General features: G+C 40.6%; 1 pseudogene; it reads right to left on the bottom strand.

The window, feature by feature from the left end:
• Window positions 1–705: 705 nt before the first annotated feature.
• Window positions 706–13,028, bottom strand: LOC140849926 (RNA/RNP complex-1-interacting phosphatase-like; annotated as a pseudogene).
• Window positions 13,029–19,685: the final 6,657 nt, after the last annotated feature.

The following is a 19,685-nucleotide window of genomic DNA, read 5'->3' as shown; positions in this document are numbered from 1 at the left end:
GAGTTCAAGTCCTGAGACGTTAATAACCACCACTCTCTCTCAGTGCTCTTCATTTCCAGACCTAATGGAGGTGGGAAGGCAGTACACTGTGACGGCCATCTGTGCCACATGTACACAGAGCGCGCCAAGGGATACCATGCTTTTCACGGCCCTAGCTCATCAGTTGCCCTGCACATTCCCACACTGCAAGGAACTCCTGTTTCCTGATCTACTCCTGATTTTTGGAAGGCATTTCACTTATTCTGCTAGTACCAGTTTAACTTTCCCTTACTTTCTTAATTGACACCAGGATTTAAGACCTTTTGTTCTGGGATCTTGTCCCAAACAAGCCGGCTGTGAATCTGCCCTTGCTTATATATTTCATGAGGAAGAACTCCATTCTCTCTCTTAGTCTATGGGGTGAGGTGTTCTTAACTTCTCAGGAAAGCAGACAGGATTATTGAAGACTACATAGAAGACTGCTAGGCCTTGTAAAATATTTCATGTTTTAAAAATCACTTTTACCTTTTATTTGACTTCTAAAAGTCCTATGAAGTACAAAGGAAACCAAGCAAAGTGACATCAAATGATCAGCAGTAAGAACTAGAACAGCTGCCTCCTCTATCTCCTAGCACAGGGTGCTACCCATGTCTTTTAAGAACTAGTAGAAAAGTCTTGTCCATGTTGAGCAGTGCATGGTTTCTGTGTTGCATCTAGAAGCATCTCACTTACCAAAGACTGACTTCTTCCTTGTTCCTTTGTAGGGATGCAGACTTCCTGGGGTTTGCAGCCTCCAAACCAGACATTTTGTCTGCTACAACATCCACACAGCGAGACACTTGAGAGTAACCCACCACCTGAGGTTGGGGGCATTTCAGTGAGAGCTTCAGTGCAGAGCTCTGGTAATCCCTTGGCACTTCCTCCAGCTAAAAATCAGGAAAAAACAAAGAATAACAGTTTGGAGAATAGTAAAAACAAGCTTTTGAAGCCTCTGGATGCCTCCCAGATCCCAGTAGAAAACCAAGATGATGTACTGCTCCCTATACACATCCCTGATACTCACCATCTCCAGGCCTGCACTGATCCCTTCAACCAAGAGAAGCAGCCTCGTTTTGAAAACATTGATCTGGGGAAGAACAGCCTGAGCCTTGAGGACCAAACCACACTTGGTAATGAGAATGAATCGAGCAGCAGTTTTGCAAACATTGCTGCCCCAGTGGGAGACAGGCACCTTCATCAGCTCTTCAGTTCCTTGAAAAACGTTATTCAGTCCAAAGGTCCCAAGGTGAACAAAACCCAAGATACCAGCGCCACCGAATTAAACCAGGTGCAGAAAAGGTCATGTGCAACAAAGAGGTCCTTTGTTCAAGCAAGGAAGAACAGTCATGAAGCCTCTGAGCCTCTCAGTGGTGTTCCCGAGGCACCAGAGGGAGACTTGAGTATCTGCAATGTTGCAGATGCTGATGAGGCTCCTGTGAACAAGTCCAAGCGTTCTAGACGTAAATCTCCAATAACTGCATCAAGGAGGACCAGAAAAACTAGGAGCTGTGCACAAGAGAAGACCACAAGAACCAGAAAAAGGAACTCCAAGAAAGCTGAAGAGGGTGAGCAGTCTGGAAACAAAGTCACAGCAGAAGAAAAGCCAACCATTCGCAGGATGAAGCGAAAGAAAAATGAACCCGAGCTCAGCCAAGAGAATCTTAAAAAACCTCTAAGCAGTCTAGGCATGCACATGCCGGAGTCTGTGCAGGTTTTTCATGCACTGGGGAAGAAGTTTGATAAGAAACCTGGATTCTCTTCTTCCCCGAACTTGGGAAATTCAAGGAACCCCAAAGACCCCCAGGCACCCCTGGCCACCAAACTACGGCTGAATACTCTATGTGAGGGGAAAAGACTTCAGAAAACTCATGTCAATGCCCAGAAACCAGACGTCAGTGTCAAAAAAGAGTGTCCATCTCCATTTCAGACTGAACTGCCAGCTCCTGGGAAGCTCAAATTCGTGCCTTTGCCTTTTCTGACGGAGGAAAGGTCTCTAGTTCGCCGAGTTCCTAGTAGGCGATGGTCTCCAGCCTCAGACCAGCCAGCTTTGGCTTCCTCTACCCAGCCTGGCTCTACAAATGCAGCTCAGTCTACTGCAGTCGATTCATCCCAGCAAGCTCCTGCATCTTTAACAGATCTTGCCTGCTCATCTCTGGGTCCAGTCTTGACCAACTCAACCCAACCAGACCTGACCAAGTCTACCCAGCCTAGTGTCACCCAGTCCGCTGCTTCTAGACCTGTACTCTACAGAACATCACTTTGCACTTCTCTCCAGCAGGAGCCCATTCCCACTGCTGTGCCCCAGAACCAGCCTCTACCCAAGCCTAAAAGCCCGTATGTAAACCGAGAGGTCTACTTCTTCATACCACGTCCATGGAGGATATCTGAAATTCTTGGGCCAGAAGTGTCAGAGCCCATCACAGAAGAGCAGAAGCTAGAGCGGAAGGCTATGAAGAGGCAGGCTCAACAAGAGCGTGAGAATGCTGCCAAATACACCTCCTTGGGGAAAATACAGTTTTTCATTGAAAGGGAAAAGGAAATGGAAATTGCTGACTCATATGGCTATATAATAATGTAAGAGATGATAGGATTGTTGGTGCCACTTTGGTTATGAGATGCAGATAGATATAAGTTTCCACATGTAGATAGATAGATATAGATAGATAAAAGTTTCCACACGTACATAGATATGCTTCCACATGTAGATAGATATGTTTCCACATGTAGATAGATATAGATAGATATGTTTCCACACGTAGATAGATATAGATAGATAAAAGTTTCCACACGTAGATAGATATATTTCCACATGTAGATACATATAGATAGATATGTTTCCACGCATAGATAAAAGTTTTCACATGGAGATATACCTGTCCACACTTTTTCAGGTTGTAATTCTACAGGCAACTATGTGATTCTAGAGTATGTAGTCCCTCCCTAGACTGGTAGGATTCAGAGAAGGCTGGTCAAGTCTTTCTGCCCACAAAGTCTCACAAGTCTTTTTGGCAGCAATCAGCACAGTGCTTACACAAAGAAGATGCCTAATACGTAGTTTCTGAATGAACATAAATTGGCACAGTGCAGCAACATCCACAAAAACACAAGGGTTGCTCTGACTCAGAAATTCCATTCTGAGTGAAATTGTCTCTGAGAAGATAGTATATATGTATTCAAAGATGTTCATACAGGAATATTCATTACTTCAATATTTTATAATATCAACAACTTATGACTTTCTTATGTTCATCAGTAAGCGAAGGAGCAATGCAACCTTAAAAAAGAATGAGGTCTCCAAAGACTTTTATACGAAGACATCTGCCATACACTAAATTATAAAACAGAATGTCTAAATATTATACCATTAACCTGAAATTAGTATGTCAACTATACTTCGATTAAAAATTTTTAAATAAAAATAAAAAATAAAATCCCTTCTCAAAATAAATAAGTAAATAAATATCATACCACTAAAGTACATGTATATGCTTATGTCTGCATTTTTAAAGTGTGAAAAAACAGGTTAAACGATGGCCAGTGGTATCTCTGGGTGGGGGTAGGACTGCTTTCTGCTTCATAAGCTTCTACGCTGATTTTCTGCAACCAGCTTACATTACTATTGTAAACCAAACAACCGGAACAGGGTCTGCCTCTCAAGGTTGGCAACTCACCTGCAGATGAGGTAGCCAGGCCTGTTTACACCATGGGTACAGTGGACGCCAATAAGTTCGTCTGTAATACAGGGAATACAGTTAAAGTCATTTTGACACACTACCAACAAGTGATGCGCCTTTCTGGAGAGTGACATTTCTTAGTCACACAACACTACCACTACCCTGAAAAGGAGTAACTCTGAAGAGGAATGTGATTTTGTGTTTAGGAACATACTATAAAGAATTATCTAATACCAAGTCAAAATTCACTGTCACTGGGAAACTGTGAAGAGCCCCCAGTTAGACGCAGGGTATAGACAGGAGAAGGCCTGGTCAGGTCTGAACAGCTAAACCATATTGAGATAAACCCATTTGTCTTCCTAGAGAGTGCCCCTCAGTCATTGATTTAAGTACAGGAAAAGGGAGTGGAAACAAAATCAAAACACGCTAGAAGAAGAATGAAATTTGGTTTGGAGTGACACAAATGGGAGGTTCACTTTTGATGCTGAGTTATTAAAAAAAACAGCGCTCGTGGCACTCCCTTCAAGGCCCCAAGGTGCTTCTGCTCCTCCTCTCACTGTCGGCTCCCCACACGCCACAGGCCCCTGTACCCCGTCAAGTATCCAGATGAAAAGCTCTGTCCCTATTTTATGATGAAAAAGCAAGACTTGGAAAAATGTAAGTCTAAGCTACCCAGCAGGCAAACAGAACAAAGTCTAGAATCAAGTCTAAGATTTCTCCAAGTATGCCACGATATTTCTTAGTCCATCATTTAAAAACATTATATAGAAATTAAATTTTAAAACTAAAGCATAGGTCTGTGACTACTTGGTGTCTTGTAAGAAAGGACTTGTTTTTTCCTGTCTGGATTACTACCTCCCTACTTCTAATCGCTACTATTTCAATTGTTCCTCCTTATGGAAGATGTTATCTTTCCTAAATGTAAACTTGGTTGGGTTACTCTGTTGCCTAAAAATCTTCATTTACCATACAGTAATGCCCACACTCTGATCACAGCATTTAGAACTCTTATAAACAGATATCAATCTGTGTCTCCAACTGACCTGTAATTCCACAATGATCCAAACTATGACTTACAAGGTCCCGCATGACCCACCTCCCTCCTGCCCCCTGCCAGCCTCTCTAATCCCATTTCTACTGCTCTAAACTCAGTGCTCCCTCCCTACTCCAGCCACACTGACTTCCTTACTAGTCCTCAAACATGCTGAGCATAGTCGTGCTTCAGAGGCTTTGTACCACTATTCCCTGTACTTTAGGACACTTTCCCACCACCCCTCTAATACCCAGTGGCTGGGTTCCTCATTTCCTTTTAGGCTGGGCTCAAACAACACCTTCATACGCCTTCCCTGACCACCCAGCACACTCCCTCCCTTCTCCATCCTGTTCGGTGCTCTCCAAAGCACTTATCGTCATGACATTCCATGTACTCACTTCATTCTCTCTCCCCGGCTAGAATGCAGAGGATGGAGGAGCAAGAACTGTCCTCTGCTCCTACTTCCCAGAACAGTGCCTTCAACTTAGCAGGTATCACATAAATATTTGTTGGAAGTGACGTACGAATTCCTTGCCCTTTCACACTACCCCCTCACCCAGCAGAGGCTGCCTCTCCATGGCACATGTCCAAGCTCTCTGCCTTTTGTACATTTCCTGATACCTGGGCTGTCCTTTCCTCATTTTAGTGAAATCCTCTCACCACCTAGCCCAGATGCTGTCTCCTCAGTGAGACCTTCCTCAGTCTCTCTTCTATATTCCCGTTGCACTTAATTCTTTTATTATAATTAACCCACTGTCTTACGGTGGAAAATGCCTTGTCCTCTTCATCTGGGAGCTGGTGTCTGTGGAGGGGCCTATCACAGAGGTGGCCAGAATGGATGATAAGCAAGGCCCCAAGACGGCTACGGCAGAGCCCCATCAAGTTAGCACCATGGGGGCAGACGACCAACACAGGGCCAGCCTGTGCAACGACTACACCCGAGAGGGACCGAGATTTACCAATGTGTCCTCGGGCACTCTCAAGGACCTTTAGCCCTCATGGAACAGACGGGATGCCGTACGGTAGATCTTGGGAAAGGGGCCTGAAGGAGCGAGCAAGCTGGCAGCGGCTCCCTAACATCTTAGGAGGTGATGTTTCTGTAACTACAATTTATACAAATTAGAAAATTTACCTCCTCTATACATGCCTGCTCAAGGCTCAGCCTCTCAAGTTCTAAAGTCAAAGTGGATGGAAGATATGCGAATGGGGCTTATGATATTTAAGAGCCAGTGCCCGCATTAAACGACAAGGTTTGTAGTTTAAAAGTTAATCTGAAAATTCCTGCCTCTCTCTTTCATCCCCTAACTTCCCACTGCCATCTGTATTCTTTTTTCCCCTACTCTCTATTGATATGTGTATATATATATATACACACACACATATGAAATATTACTGTCTGTCCAGCTCAATAGTGTATATTTCTCAAGCTAAATTTAGAAAGATGGCCAAATGAACATTTCACGCTGTGGGCCAGTCACTTTCCAAAGACAAAGACAAGAGACCTCGGTTTTAAAATATGACAAATACAATATACTTGCTGATAGTGAGATGCCAGAAAAAGGCACATGGATCCTTAAAATTCGGAAGCTATTAAGATCTATTTGCAACAGAGTAAGGTAGACTTTAAAGCAGGAACAAGAAAACAGTGGCCTTTTTGAGTTCTTTCTGTCTGCAGAATGACAGTAAGAGGTGGCAGTGTCCTTCCCCACTTGAACCCAAAGTAGAAAAATACCAGGAATATCTTAAATACATATGATGAGGATGTCACTCCACTGGTCCATTTTTTTTCACTTCTAGGGGTCTGTCTCACTCCAAACCTTTCCCTTTTGTTGTCTCTTTTATATACTCTAAGACCCTGAGATTCTTTATCTTTTCCTTTATGTCCTACCTCTTAACCAATATATAAAAGAACATTTTTATATTTCCCAATCAAATTTTTAAAAAATAGATGAATAAGCTAGTTCAGTTCATATCGCTCACTAAAATCACTTTCCAAACTAACTTTGTGGCTATAAGAAGAAGTAACACCTCACTCTATTAGCATCTGACATTTCCACTTTAATAATATTAAACACAATAGGCCCAATGGCAAAACTATTAAAAATATTAAAAACTTCCAACCTCATTCAAAATGCATACAGAAGTTCTGGTAAGAAATAAAAACAGATCACTATTATCTTTATTTTCTTTCAAAAACCCATTAACAGCATATTTGAATTTAAAAATAGTGTCATCATCAGGTACCTGATGCCCAATCGTATAAATTTTGAAGTAAGGAACAGTTTCTGGTAAGTTCTATAATGCAAAACAATGAAAATGTGTATTATTTCATTTGTAGGGAAAGAATTAAAACTGAATTAGACGAGCCAGAATAAAACCAAGAGATTATAATAAACTTGGCATGTCAGTAATTCTGCTAAAAGAGCCATTTTTTTCCCCAAAGCTGCTTCGACCTGGAAGTATCACTTGCTTTTCATTAAAACTGCAGGATGGATAGTCAATAGGCATATAAAACTGCAAGCAAAGTCCATGTGAATGAACATATATGTAACTAAAAATTACATAAATAGTCCTACCTAATATTTTACATTTCAGAGGCCACAAAGCAGCTGTGATTTAAATAGAATAGAGTCAGACAAAGCAAATTTCAGACACTATTGAGAACTGGTATTCTTGGCGTGGGAGAGAGTGGGTACTGATAAAAGACAGAAGACCTTAACTGAAAATCCTGTTGTTCTGAACTTAAATGGAAAGTATCGATGTGAACTTTTGATGTGTTTTATTTTAAAAGCAAACATAGAAACACATTTCCTAGCTCTGACCCAGCTCTGATAAAAAAGGACTCAGGAGCCAAACTGAGAAGCTCCAACTGGCCAAAGATGGGGCCTCTGTTAAGAATAATAACTGCAATGGAGTCCACAGTGATACAAGTAAACAAACAAAATAAAATCCTATTGGTCACCATCAGAGGATACTAGTGAATCAACTCATTCTTTTGAAAGCTGTTAAATAAAAGGAAAGAATCATGACACTACAACTGGGCAACCAAATAGATAATGAGGGGCAATTTCTCTTGATAGAAATATACCCAGCTAATAAATGAAGAAAACAACAACAGAATTCACCATTTCTCACAGCCCCGAACAAATTAATGGACGTAACTATCAGTCATCAGTGACTGCTAATATCACAGAAAGACACTCACTAGGAGATATTAGTACTACTACCTCATCAGCAAAGGACTGTTACAAGGATCAACTAAGTCAGTGTATGTGCAAGTAGTTTTTACATGGCAAACTGCTACGCAAATACTAACAAACGTCAGGTGTCATTGTCTCCCAAGGCCATGCAACTGTCAGAAGGAAAATTCTTTCCCACTGATATGCTACATGGGCCAACAGATCATATGGGTTTCTGTATCAGTAGCAAAAAGTATTAGGAATAGAAAGCATGCAACTCAGAGAACTGTCTTTTCCTCTGATGCTCACACATGCTCAGGCAACTGCTTAAAGTAAGTGCTAGGGACATATGAGGTATTCCTTTCTATTAGACTACTACTACTCTTATTCCAAGCTTCATTTTCAAAATATAGAACACGAAAGCTGACAGCATTTCTTAAGCACATACAAAGCTTACTGCTAAATGTATAATTAAGGAAACCATTTGGTTCCTTCTTTGAACTATTACCCTTGAAAGAAGGCCTGGATTCGCCTTAATGTAAGATGATAACTACTGAATTGCTATGAACTAATACAGTATCTGAAAGGTTCTTTTCAATTAAGGGTTTCACTTACCTCTGGCTTATAATAGCGGTGAGTATATGTTAAATCAATAATCAGTCCAAGTTCTTCATTCTGTTCTTGGACTTTGTTAAAAAGATCCAAGGGGGAAAAACATTCTTCTGGAGCAAGATTCTCTTCAAAACTCTGGCAGAGAGAATGAGGTAAGAAAGAGCAGATGGGTGCTTAATATCCTTTATTTTATTACCCATTTATTCAAGCCCCGTGATGCTAAACTAACAATGAGATGCAAAGGAAAATTTCCACTCCTCTGGAAGTTACAAACTATTGTATAATGCTTTCTTTCAGAAAGATTAGAGGAAGAAAATAAGCTCACTTCTATAATTTATTTCTCTGTTTATTTGTTTCATGTTGGTCTCCCAGCCAGACAGTAAACTCCCGAAGGACCACATCAGTTTTGTCCCACACTGCATCTCCAGCTCCAAGGGGGGTGCCTATAAATAGGCACTTACAAATACTTCTAGAATATTTATATATGTGAAGTGGTTTTTGTTGCTAAACAATTTTTTATGTATTTGGCTTACTTATGTACTCTTTTCCATACTGATATGTTTGGTTATTCAGATGCCAGCAACATACTTTTTTATCAATTAACAGACTAGTTTTTAGAGCAGTTTCAGGTTCACAGAAAAACTGAGTGGAAAGCACAGAGAGCTCCCAATTATACCCTCTCTCCTTCACCAGACAAAGACTTACCATCAGTATTCCAGAACAGAGTGGTCCGTTTGTTAGAACCAATGAACCAACACTAATCTATCATTATCAACTGAAGTCCCTAGTTTATGTTATGAGTCACTCAGCATATTGTACATTCTATGGGTTTTGACCAGTATATAATGACAAGTATTTACCCTTACAGTGACATACAGAATAGTTTCACTGCCCTAAAAAGCACCTATGGTCTAGCAACACTTTAATACAGATTAATATCTGGTATGGCTAGATGCCCCCCTTCCACCATTATTATTCTTTTTCAAAAATTTCCTGGCTACTTAAGTCTACTCTTCTATATGAATTTTAAAATCAGCCTATTTGAGATGATAAATTTATAATTAACACAAGATTTGACAAATTTATGGTGTTGAGTCTTCTGCATAATATTGTAAAAGTTTTGAAGAGTAAATTAATTACATCAAGGCATATAATCTCTCCAGTTTCTCACAAAGTTGGGGCTGATGGGTCAAATACCACCTTCAGGTATCTGAACAATAACTAATTTCAGATAAACAATTTATATTAGGAAGCCTTCCTTGATTAACCCTATTATGGTTTTCCCCTCCTTTGAATTTACCATGTCAAATATTTGACATTTAACATATTCTCCTTTGTATTCCACTGTGCTTGAGGAGAGACTGGCAAGTACTGAGGCTGCTTTTCCTTGGTGACTTCCATAAAACACACAGGAGACCAATGTTACATTTCACTGCCACACAGAGATATTTCATCTTTCTGACTCTACTGCATGGATAGGGGGTTCACTGAGAGTGTTTATACAGCCCTGTTATCCCCTTTACAGTACCTTAATCCCAACATTGAATGAAACTACTTGAGTACACAGAGCCAGGAGAGACTTTTATAATGACAGTGTGCAAGAGACCTGGGGCCACGTGGAGGAAAGGAAACTGAAGAGTCTCCCTGTGCTTCTCTTGCTGGTGGGCTTCCAGACAGGCACTGAGCTGGGACCCTCGTGGAATCTCAGGAATCCACTTTTAGAGGCCGTGGAATAGGAGAGGAGATGGGACAATCACACAGAAAGGAGGAATACAGGAGCAACTTCTCAGGAGCTGCAAATGTGGGTGGGGAGGCCATTCATTCAACAAAAATTGTTAAGTATTTATTATATGTCAAAAACTCTATGCTTGGGGTTGGTGGATGTAAATAAGAACCACATGTTTATCTTTATGAAGTGACTAAATTTTTAAGAACAAAGATGCAAAAGAACTGACATAGCAAGTAAAAAAGGAACCCTGACCTATGAGTCACAAATTACATCAATTCCCCATACATTAAAAGTTGAGTTCTTCCACAGACAAATCCACACTATGCTGGGCAGTTTCATTAGAGACATGAACATCTTCTCACCTTTTTTATGTCAGTCAAATGCTTTCCCCACCTATTCCTTTCTGAGTTCAATTTTCAGAGTTTCCATGTTGAAATTATGACCATACTGATCCACGTTATTTTTTGGGTTGTGACAGTGGTAACAAAGGTGTCTCAATGGCATTTAGTGCGTAGGGTCATAGATGACAGGCATCTGGCCAAATTCAGAACAGTCCTACAAATGTGTCTTACCCCCTAATGACTTCTGAATGTTCTAGTCGACATTCACGTAGGTGAAAAAACTGTTTGTAAGTTAAGCCTTAGAAACAAACTTCATTTCAAGAATAAACATGAAGGCTTTTTTTGCAGTTTTAATGTATAATCCATTTTCCAGGACAGTTGTCACCTTGTCAACCAAGTGAAGACTTTGCTTTACTTGGAAATCTACCAAGAGCTGTTCATTATTATGGAAACTCTGGCCACTTAGGCAAAATAACTCACCTATATCACTCCTCATTTAGTTTTTTGATTTGACGAAACAAGTAACTATTTCTTAATGTCTAGCATAGTCATGGCCATTTAACTACTGAAATATAAATACATATTACATTATTATGAATCTATCTTATTTATTCTTTATGTTATAGTTAGAGCATTACATTGTTTTCCTTCTTCAAAATTAAGTATGGAAATAGGTTGTACTTATATGAATTTCATTTCAGGATACCAAAGGGTATTTGCTACAAAGTATTTGCTACAAAAAAGAGAAAATGGGGTGTGACAGGGTTGAGAACCAGTGTTCTACACGGTGAATTTGGATTTCTTAAGGAATACTGCTTACCTTTTTCAAAGGAATTTTGAAAGCAATGAAATGGGTCCCTGGCATCCGCTGTCCAACTGGGATATATATAGTCTTTCCACCTATTAAGACATTTTCTTAATAGCCAAATTTTAGGTCAGCCAGTCTCTCTGCAAAGATTGAACTCTCCTTGAAATTGAAAAGCAGAATCCAAAAGTAGGGCCTCTCTTCTCTCTACTCTGCATTTCACTGCTCTACCTATTCAACCCCACCTAGTATCAACCTACACTCCCCTTCTTCCTGCTTCCCCATCTTTAAAACAGACAAGGCAAGAGAATAAAGGGCTCAACAAGTAAGACACATCTAAAGCCAGAGGCGGCCAGAACTTCTGCATCCCCAATAAAATCAAGCCCAATCCTGAACACTAAGGTGCCATTAATACACACATGTTGACTGAAACAGTTTAACTCTTTCACTTTACACTTTATTTTTAGTCCTAGTACAACGAATGCCATCAAATGCAACCGTAGTGAACTTCAAATTCATATTTTAAAAGAAAATTTGATAGACAAGGGGGCCGTGAACTTCACTTAATAAGGCTAGGGGAACAGTAAAAGGTAGTATTTGAGCTGCCTTCGGTAGGATTTTATATAGAAATAACTTCAGGTTAATTCAGCATATCTTAGGTATAGAAAGTTAGGGCCAAAGTGACACAAGATGGGTCTGGGGAAAGAGAGGGGATTCTAGACCACGCAGTCTTAAAGGCCATGGAAAAGAGTTTGTTGTTATTCTTAAAGCAATGCTTTTGTGCGATATTTACAAGAACTTTCCAAGATGACTATTAAAAAGATGTCTTATGTGAAGAACGGAGTGAACGGAAACAATAACCAATAAATATATACACTAATTAGGACCTAAAAGCAATAGATCAGGCAAGTTCTGTATTAGAATGCTGATGGAGGAGAGAGGACAGATTGAAAAGATATTCAGGGCATAAAATGAAGGGGACTTAATGACCTATGAGATGGCAGAAAGCAAGGTCTCAAGGAATAGAGTTCACTGAAAGCAAAGCCTCAAAATTAATCATTTGAATATACAGAGGGCGAGTTCTCAAATGAGACCTCTTAGAAAGCAACAGCACGCCCTTTGCGATTCCTGGAAACAATACACATTTTTTCAGTGAAAAGTTTGGTTGTACTGGAGGGTTTTTCATTCAACCTTTGCTCTTATTAATATTTTCTGTGCCAAACAGCGCAGCTTGAGGAATGCGGGGGCCTCCATTTTGGTAAGTGAGGGGTTTCCCCAACACTGACAGTCCCATCTTAAAGGGCAGTCCCTCTCTATTTCACCTGCGGAACCATGGCCCGCACCTCGCTTTTATGAGGCCCGCGGAGAAATAAAAAAATCATACTGTCCCCGTCAGCTACTGTGAGCAGAGCAGTGAAAGCGTCACAGCCTCCCAGGAAGAGGCGCGAGGGCCACCCTCGGCGGCAGCGCTCAGGCAGCTATCGAGGCCCGGGAGCTGCAAGCGGGACAGGCCCGCACTGGGCCGAGGAGGCTCACCTTTTGGGGGCGTGGCTTCCACCCTTCCTCTCCCTGGAGGGCCGTCCGGAAAAGATGCCTCTCTGGCCCCAACGGTAGTGGGCAGGATGCCATTGGCTCATCTGGGCCCCAAGACGCTGTCCACCCAGCACCAAGAGCCCCAAAGCCGCCAGTCCGGCTCCCTCTAAGCCAGAGCAAGACTTCGGACCGGAAGAGTTCAGGCAGCAACACATGCAGCGCCTCGGCTCCTTCTACTGCGCATGCGGCACCGCCCCCACGCTGGCCGATGGGATGCTGGAGGCCACAGCGCCCCCCTTAGCCGGGGGTGGGTAGCGCAGGTTGATGAGCTTGCACAGCCGCCAGAATTCAAGTAGTACAGGACATGGGATCAAAGTCAAGTCCCACTCCTCCATTTCCTTGTGTGGTTCTTTGGACATTTTCCAAAGGCTTACATTCACATTTACTGTATATGTTTTTAAATATATAAGTACCTATTTGTACATACATGGGTATCCTCTATTTTATATAAAAGCACCATACTATATGAAAGGGTATCTCGCCTGGACCCTCCTTACCCCAGAAGGACTCAGGAGACACGGGCCCAAGCAAGAGATTTTATCTGAAAGAGAAAATGGCTGCCCCCAGAGAGAGGGAGCAGCAGGTCCTGGGTGAGGAAGCGTGTTTTTAAGGAGTCGGGGTAGAGTGTGTTCTGCGTTGGTCATTGGATCTTAAGGGGTGGGGGTCTCAGCGTGCCAGAACTTGCCTTCAGTTTGGAGTTTTGTGTCTTGGGGAAAGGGTCTTAAAAATTCAACTTGGAAAGATAAACAGATACATAGATATGTGGATACCTACATAGGTATATATTAAGTTAGCTCTATGAATATATATTTCTTCTCTGTTTATTTTCCTTTATTTCTTTTGTTTCTAAAGTAAGCATGTATTGCTTTTCTAAAACAAAAGTTATTTTTAATTGTAGTGAGATTAAGGAATCTAGTTAAATTCAAGCGTTCATCTGGAACAACAAAGGATTGAAAATGAGACAAATAAGAATTTTTTTGAAAAAATAACAAGAAAGACTTTAAAGAGTTACCCTAAAAATATAATTGAAACAAGATAGTTCTGCAGAATTCAACAGACTAAATAAAAGAAAGATGAGAAATAGATTTATAAATGAGAGAAAATTTAGTGATATAGATGGTTTTTATAACTGGTGAAATCCTAGCTTGTTCATTTATAGATATTAAGACAAAAAAATTAGCTGATTAATTAATTGCATTATAGAAATGAATTCTTAGGTGGATTAAGTATTAAAATTTAAGAAATTCAAGACAAAAATGCTGTTTAAAAATATAAATGGATATATGTATGCTACAGATTGAATTATGTCCACTCAAAATCCACATGGTGAAGCTCTAAGCCCCAATATGACTGTGTTTGGAAATAGGGACTTATAGGAGATAATTAAAATTAAGTGTGGACATATAGGTGAGACCCTAGTCCAATAGGACTAGTGTCTCTATAAGAAGAGAAAGAGACACTACAGATCTTTCTCTCCATGAGCACAGAGGACAGGCCATGGGAGAACACAGAGAAGACAACAGTCTGCCCTCCAGGAAGGGGGTCCTCCGCAGAAACCAACCCTGTGGCACCTTGGCTGTGGACTTCTAGCATCCAGAGCTGTGAGAATATAAACATCTGCTCTTTCAGCCACCCAGTATTTTGTTATGAAGTCTGAGAAACGAATACAATGTGCAAAAGTGGAGGAAGGTAACCTGAACCTATGTCAGAGCCGGTCAGGTGGGGAAATCACAAAGAAAATGGACAGATTTGATGTAGAGGAAATTTGAACATTAGATTGGTTAGAAAAGAAAACTTCTAACAGCATTAAATGGCAGGCAATGTGCTACAAAATACCTGCAATCCATTCTATAAGAAAGAAAAGTAAAACTTTTAAGTTACTTTAAGAGATAAAAGGTACAGGAAACCTCAGGGAGGAGAGGGGCATCCTGAAAGGTTAGGAAAAAGTTAAAGTTACACACTTAGAAGGTGCCGGCAACCACAGAGAGACGAGCACACTGCAAGATTGGGGGTTCCCCCTTTTAAAGATTTTTCAGGAATGACAAAGTGCTGGGGGTGCAGACTTGTTAAGTGGTCTCAAGATATTTATCTTTGATGAGACATTAAGTTTCTTATCAGTCCTCTGGGTAATTCTGAAAAATTAACATAAGAAATTTTACTGCTCTGGTTCCCTCCCAGGATAGCAGCTTAGTAGTTTGGGAGCATATCAATTAAGACTGCCTGCCCAGCCCCCAATGTGGGCTGAGTTATGTCTGTTCGCTAAAGAGTGAGTTAAGAATCTTACTTTTTAACTTCCTGAGTGTTAAAATGCAATCTTATCTTTAAGATGGAATCCTTCCTGCCTTTTACTATGTTGTTTATGGCCGGGTCTGCATGCTAAATTAGTTGCCCAAGTTGCAAATTACTTGATTAGGGCTGAAGGAGAAAAAAAAACAGCGTATGGGTAGAATTAAAAAAAAATAAGTGGGGCCTGCATGATTAACACAATAAATACAAGGACTACACTGAGGTACCCTCTTTTGTATGGGGAATATTCAAACATTCCAGGCCAAGTTACTCCTGGCTTTTTGAGCTTTAACTAATTAACTCATTAACTCTGGGTCTTTTTTAGTGGGCTTTTCTGGCCTTATCTCTTTCCACCCCGCTCATATTTATTTTCCTGCCAAACATATGGGGACATCCAATGCCCAGGTGACTTCTAGATTAATACAATGGCAGTGTTTTTATGGACTGAGGGAAGATCACTTATTCCTCCTTGTGGTTTGGGCTTGGGAAGCTATTTTTGTCTATAACCCAAACTTGCCCTGAATCCTGTTTTCCTGCTTCTTGCATGGGATTCTTTGTGTAATCCAATCAGTTAAGAAAGAAAGAGACAAGGTTGGGGTCGGGGGTGGGGTGGTGGGGGGGTGGGGGGGTCTGGGTGGAGGAAAAAAGATGATGCTCTATCATGTGGTTGCAGTCACTTTACAGAGCAGGGAACCAAACACCACATCTGCCCTCATGAAGTCAATGGGCTGATGGAGGGAAAGTGGCAGTAAGTGAAACAAATATATAAAATCAGGGGATAAACGCTGTGAGAAAAATTACAGCAGGTTAAGGAAGACATGCAGTAGCAGGGCCCAGTGAGTATGTGGTGGGGTAGGACGATGCGAAGCGTGTAATCAGAAAAGTCTCTAATTCAGAGACACAAGGAAGGAAGCAGGCAGTGAGCCAGGGTAGCTGGGGCTGAGTTCTGCAGTGTAGCCAATGACAATGAAAAGTGTTTTGTTTGGCCTGTGCAAGACACAACCAAGAGGCCAGTAACTGTAGTAACTAGATTGGAGAGAGAGAGAGAGACTAGAACACAGAGAGATGGGAGGAGGAGACAGATTAACTACATTCTTGTACCCTGTGGTAAATGGTAAATATTATATTTTTACTTATCAGATGAATATATTAATGGCCTAAAGAGCAGTTATAAAAAATAGCTTTGAAAAACTTTATAATTTGTTTATTTTCAAATGCATAATGTGCTATAAAAAATGGTTAAAATTGAAAAATAAAATTGTGATTATTAGTTTTATGCATCTTTTGAGAAGCATAACAAGTTTAGGTTAAAGGGGTCTAGACACTAATAAAATAAAAATCAGAGTCTGCAGTTGAAAACTGAGAGCAATGCTATTCCACTTAACATTTCTCAAGCAGTATAAGATATTTTTCTGTAATTTCTATAAAAATTTTTTGTGAAGAGATTAGTATTCTTCCTTAATTACATAATTCCATAATAATACATTTTATGCAACAGAAAATGTATGCTGACATTTAAAATAGTTAATTTTATTAAAGCACAGTTTTCCTTACTTAACTCCTACCCAAGAATGATCAATAAGTTAAATATTTTTATATGAAAAATCATAATGTAGACTCTTTTTTCCAGATCTACCTGCAAGAAGCTTGGAAGTCACTATTCTATCCCAGCAACAAATAAAAAAGCTGAGCAACTGAAAGATCAACAATTTTTCTCAGATCCATAAGAGAAAGGACACAGAGAAAACAGCTACCCCCAGCACTGGAGAGGCCCCCCAGCGGGACATGAAGCCCTAGCTGCCCAGAGCAGGACTGCCGTGTGGGAACTTCCACCATCGCCTGAGCCAGGGCAGGGACCCCTGAACTGTAACAGGAATGGTTGGGAGCTCAGTGCAAACAACTCAGAGGTGAAGACTCCCAGGCACCCGGCCACAGGGGGCACCCACACTGTTGTGATGTTTACCTCTGGGAGCCTGGCCAGGTTCCCACAGCAAATATGGAGAAAAATCTCTTCCTGCTGCCTGCCCTGGGAGGGGAAAAGGGAACACTGAAATACACCAGAGGGATTCCTAAGAAGGCCTGCCATTCAGAGAAATTAGTTAAGCAGAAACCACCCTGCTGGGGTATTATCAGAGCCTAACTGACCTGGGCAAAGGAGACACACAGTTCCAGCTGTCTCTAGCCATCTTGTCCTACCTAAGCAGGGAGAAAAATAATTGAGAAACACCTGTTAAGTCACAGTCCAGAGCATATGCTCACTAAAAGACCAAGACTTAATCACAGAACTATAGAACACTTCCCAACCCACCAACCTCAGCACCGCATAACTGGAAGCCTATTTACAGAGTTATGTCAGTCCTTTTTACCTGTGACTTCAAGTGCAGCCAGAAGAAAAAATTACAAGGCATACCAAAAGACAAATAAACACAGTTTGAAGAGACAGAGCAAGCATCAGAACCAGACATAGCAGGGATGCTGTAATTATCAGGGGAGGAATTTAAAATGACTGATGAATATGCTAAGTGCTCCAATGGATAAAGTAGACAGCATTAGAGAACAGATGGGCACTGTAAGCAGAGACATGGAAATCCTAAGAAAAAATTAAAAAGGAATGCTAGAGATCAAATCTACTGTAACAGAAATGAAGAATGCCTTTGACAGATATTGACAAACTTATTCTAAAGTTTGTATGAAGAGGCAAAAGACCCACAGTAGCTGTAAGTCTGGGGAGAGGAGATCCCAAGGCAAAATACCTCTAAAAACCAAAATCAGTCAAAGGGAGAAATAAAGTTTAAAATCCGTTTATTGCTTACAAGCTTCAGTCCAGGCCCTTTTCTCTTTCCTGCTCAAGCAACAGCAAAATCACCCTCCCCTCACCTCTCAGGTACAGATAAGCTCTACATTGCCCAGGTAATCACCCACTGATATGGGGATGAACTTCTCTCCACCCCTGAGGAAAGACGCAAATGCACTAAAGCCATACTTCTTTCCACCTCTGAACACCTGTTGATATGAAGATGTACCAAAGCCAGGTGAGATATTCTGGAAATACTACAATTTTATCCTCAGGAGCCAATATAATTTTGAAGGAAAAGAACTAAGTTTGAGGACTGACACTATCTGACTACAAGACTATCAGCTAGAGTAATCACAACAGTGTGGTATTGGTGAAAGGCTAGACAATGTATTGATCAATGGAACATTATGAAGAGCCCAGAAACAGATGCCCATAAATATAGTAGCAGTTTAAACTTGACAAAGGAGCAAAAATAATACAATGTTGCAAAGACAGTCTTTAATAAATGCTGTCAAAGCAACTGCACGTCCCATGCAAAAATGTGAATCTAGACATGGCCTTACACCCTTTATAAAAACTAAGTCAAACTGGATCATACTTAAATGTAGAACATAAAACTATAGAACTCCTAGAAGATGACATAGGAGAGCACCTGGATGATCTTGAGTATGGTGATGTCTTTTTAGATACACCACCAGAGATAGAATCCATGGAAAAAGTCACTCACAGACTGGACTTCATTCAAATGAAAACTTCCTGCTCTGTGAAAAATAGTTATCAAGAGAATAGAAGACAAGTTAGATTGTCTTTGTAAAAGATACATCTGATAAAACAGCTGTTATCCAAAATACACAAAGAACTCTTAAAACTCAACATTAAGAAAATAAACACCCCAATTAAAACTGGGTCAAAGACTCTAACAGACCCCTCACCAAAGAAGAGATACACGTGTCAAGTAGGCATATGAAAATGTTCCATGTCAGACGTCATCATGGAAGTGTAAATTAAAACAAAGAGCTATCACTCCACACCTACTAGAAGAGCCAAAATTCAGAGCACTGACACCAAATGCCAGCATGGTGTGGATAGCAGGTATTCCCATTTATTGCTGGGAATACAAAATGGTAGAAACACTTTAGAAGAGATGTGGCAGTTTCTTACAAAAACTAAACTTTCTCCTACCTTATGATCCCGTAATCACACTCCTTGATATTTACCCAAAGAAGCTGAAAACTTCTGTCCACACAAAAATTAACACATGGCTGTTAACAGAATCTTTATTCACAATTGCCAAAACTTGGAGGCAACTAAGATGTCCTTCAGTAGGTGAATGGATAATCAGCTGTGGTACCTCCAGACAATGTAGTATCATTAAATGCTAAAAAGAAATGAGCTATTAAGCCTTGAAAAGACATGGAGGAAGCATAAGTGCTTATTACTAAGTGTAGGTTGCCAATCATAAAAGGCTTCATGCTGTGTGATTCTAACTATGTGACATTCTGGAAAAGGAAAATCTATGGAGACTAAAGAAAGATCAGTGGTTGCCAGGGGTGGGCTGAGGGAAGGGAAGATGAAAATGGAGAGCACACAGGATTTTTAGGGCAATGAAAATAGTCTG

The sequence above is a fragment of the Manis javanica genome, chromosome 1 (assembly GCF_040802235.1).
Source record: "Manis javanica isolate MJ-LG chromosome 1, MJ_LKY, whole genome shotgun sequence".
NCBI lineage: Eukaryota > Metazoa > Chordata > Mammalia > Pholidota > Manidae > Manis > Manis javanica.
The sequence above is the reverse complement of the archived record's forward strand: the minus strand, read 5'-3'. Positions and strand labels throughout refer to the sequence as shown.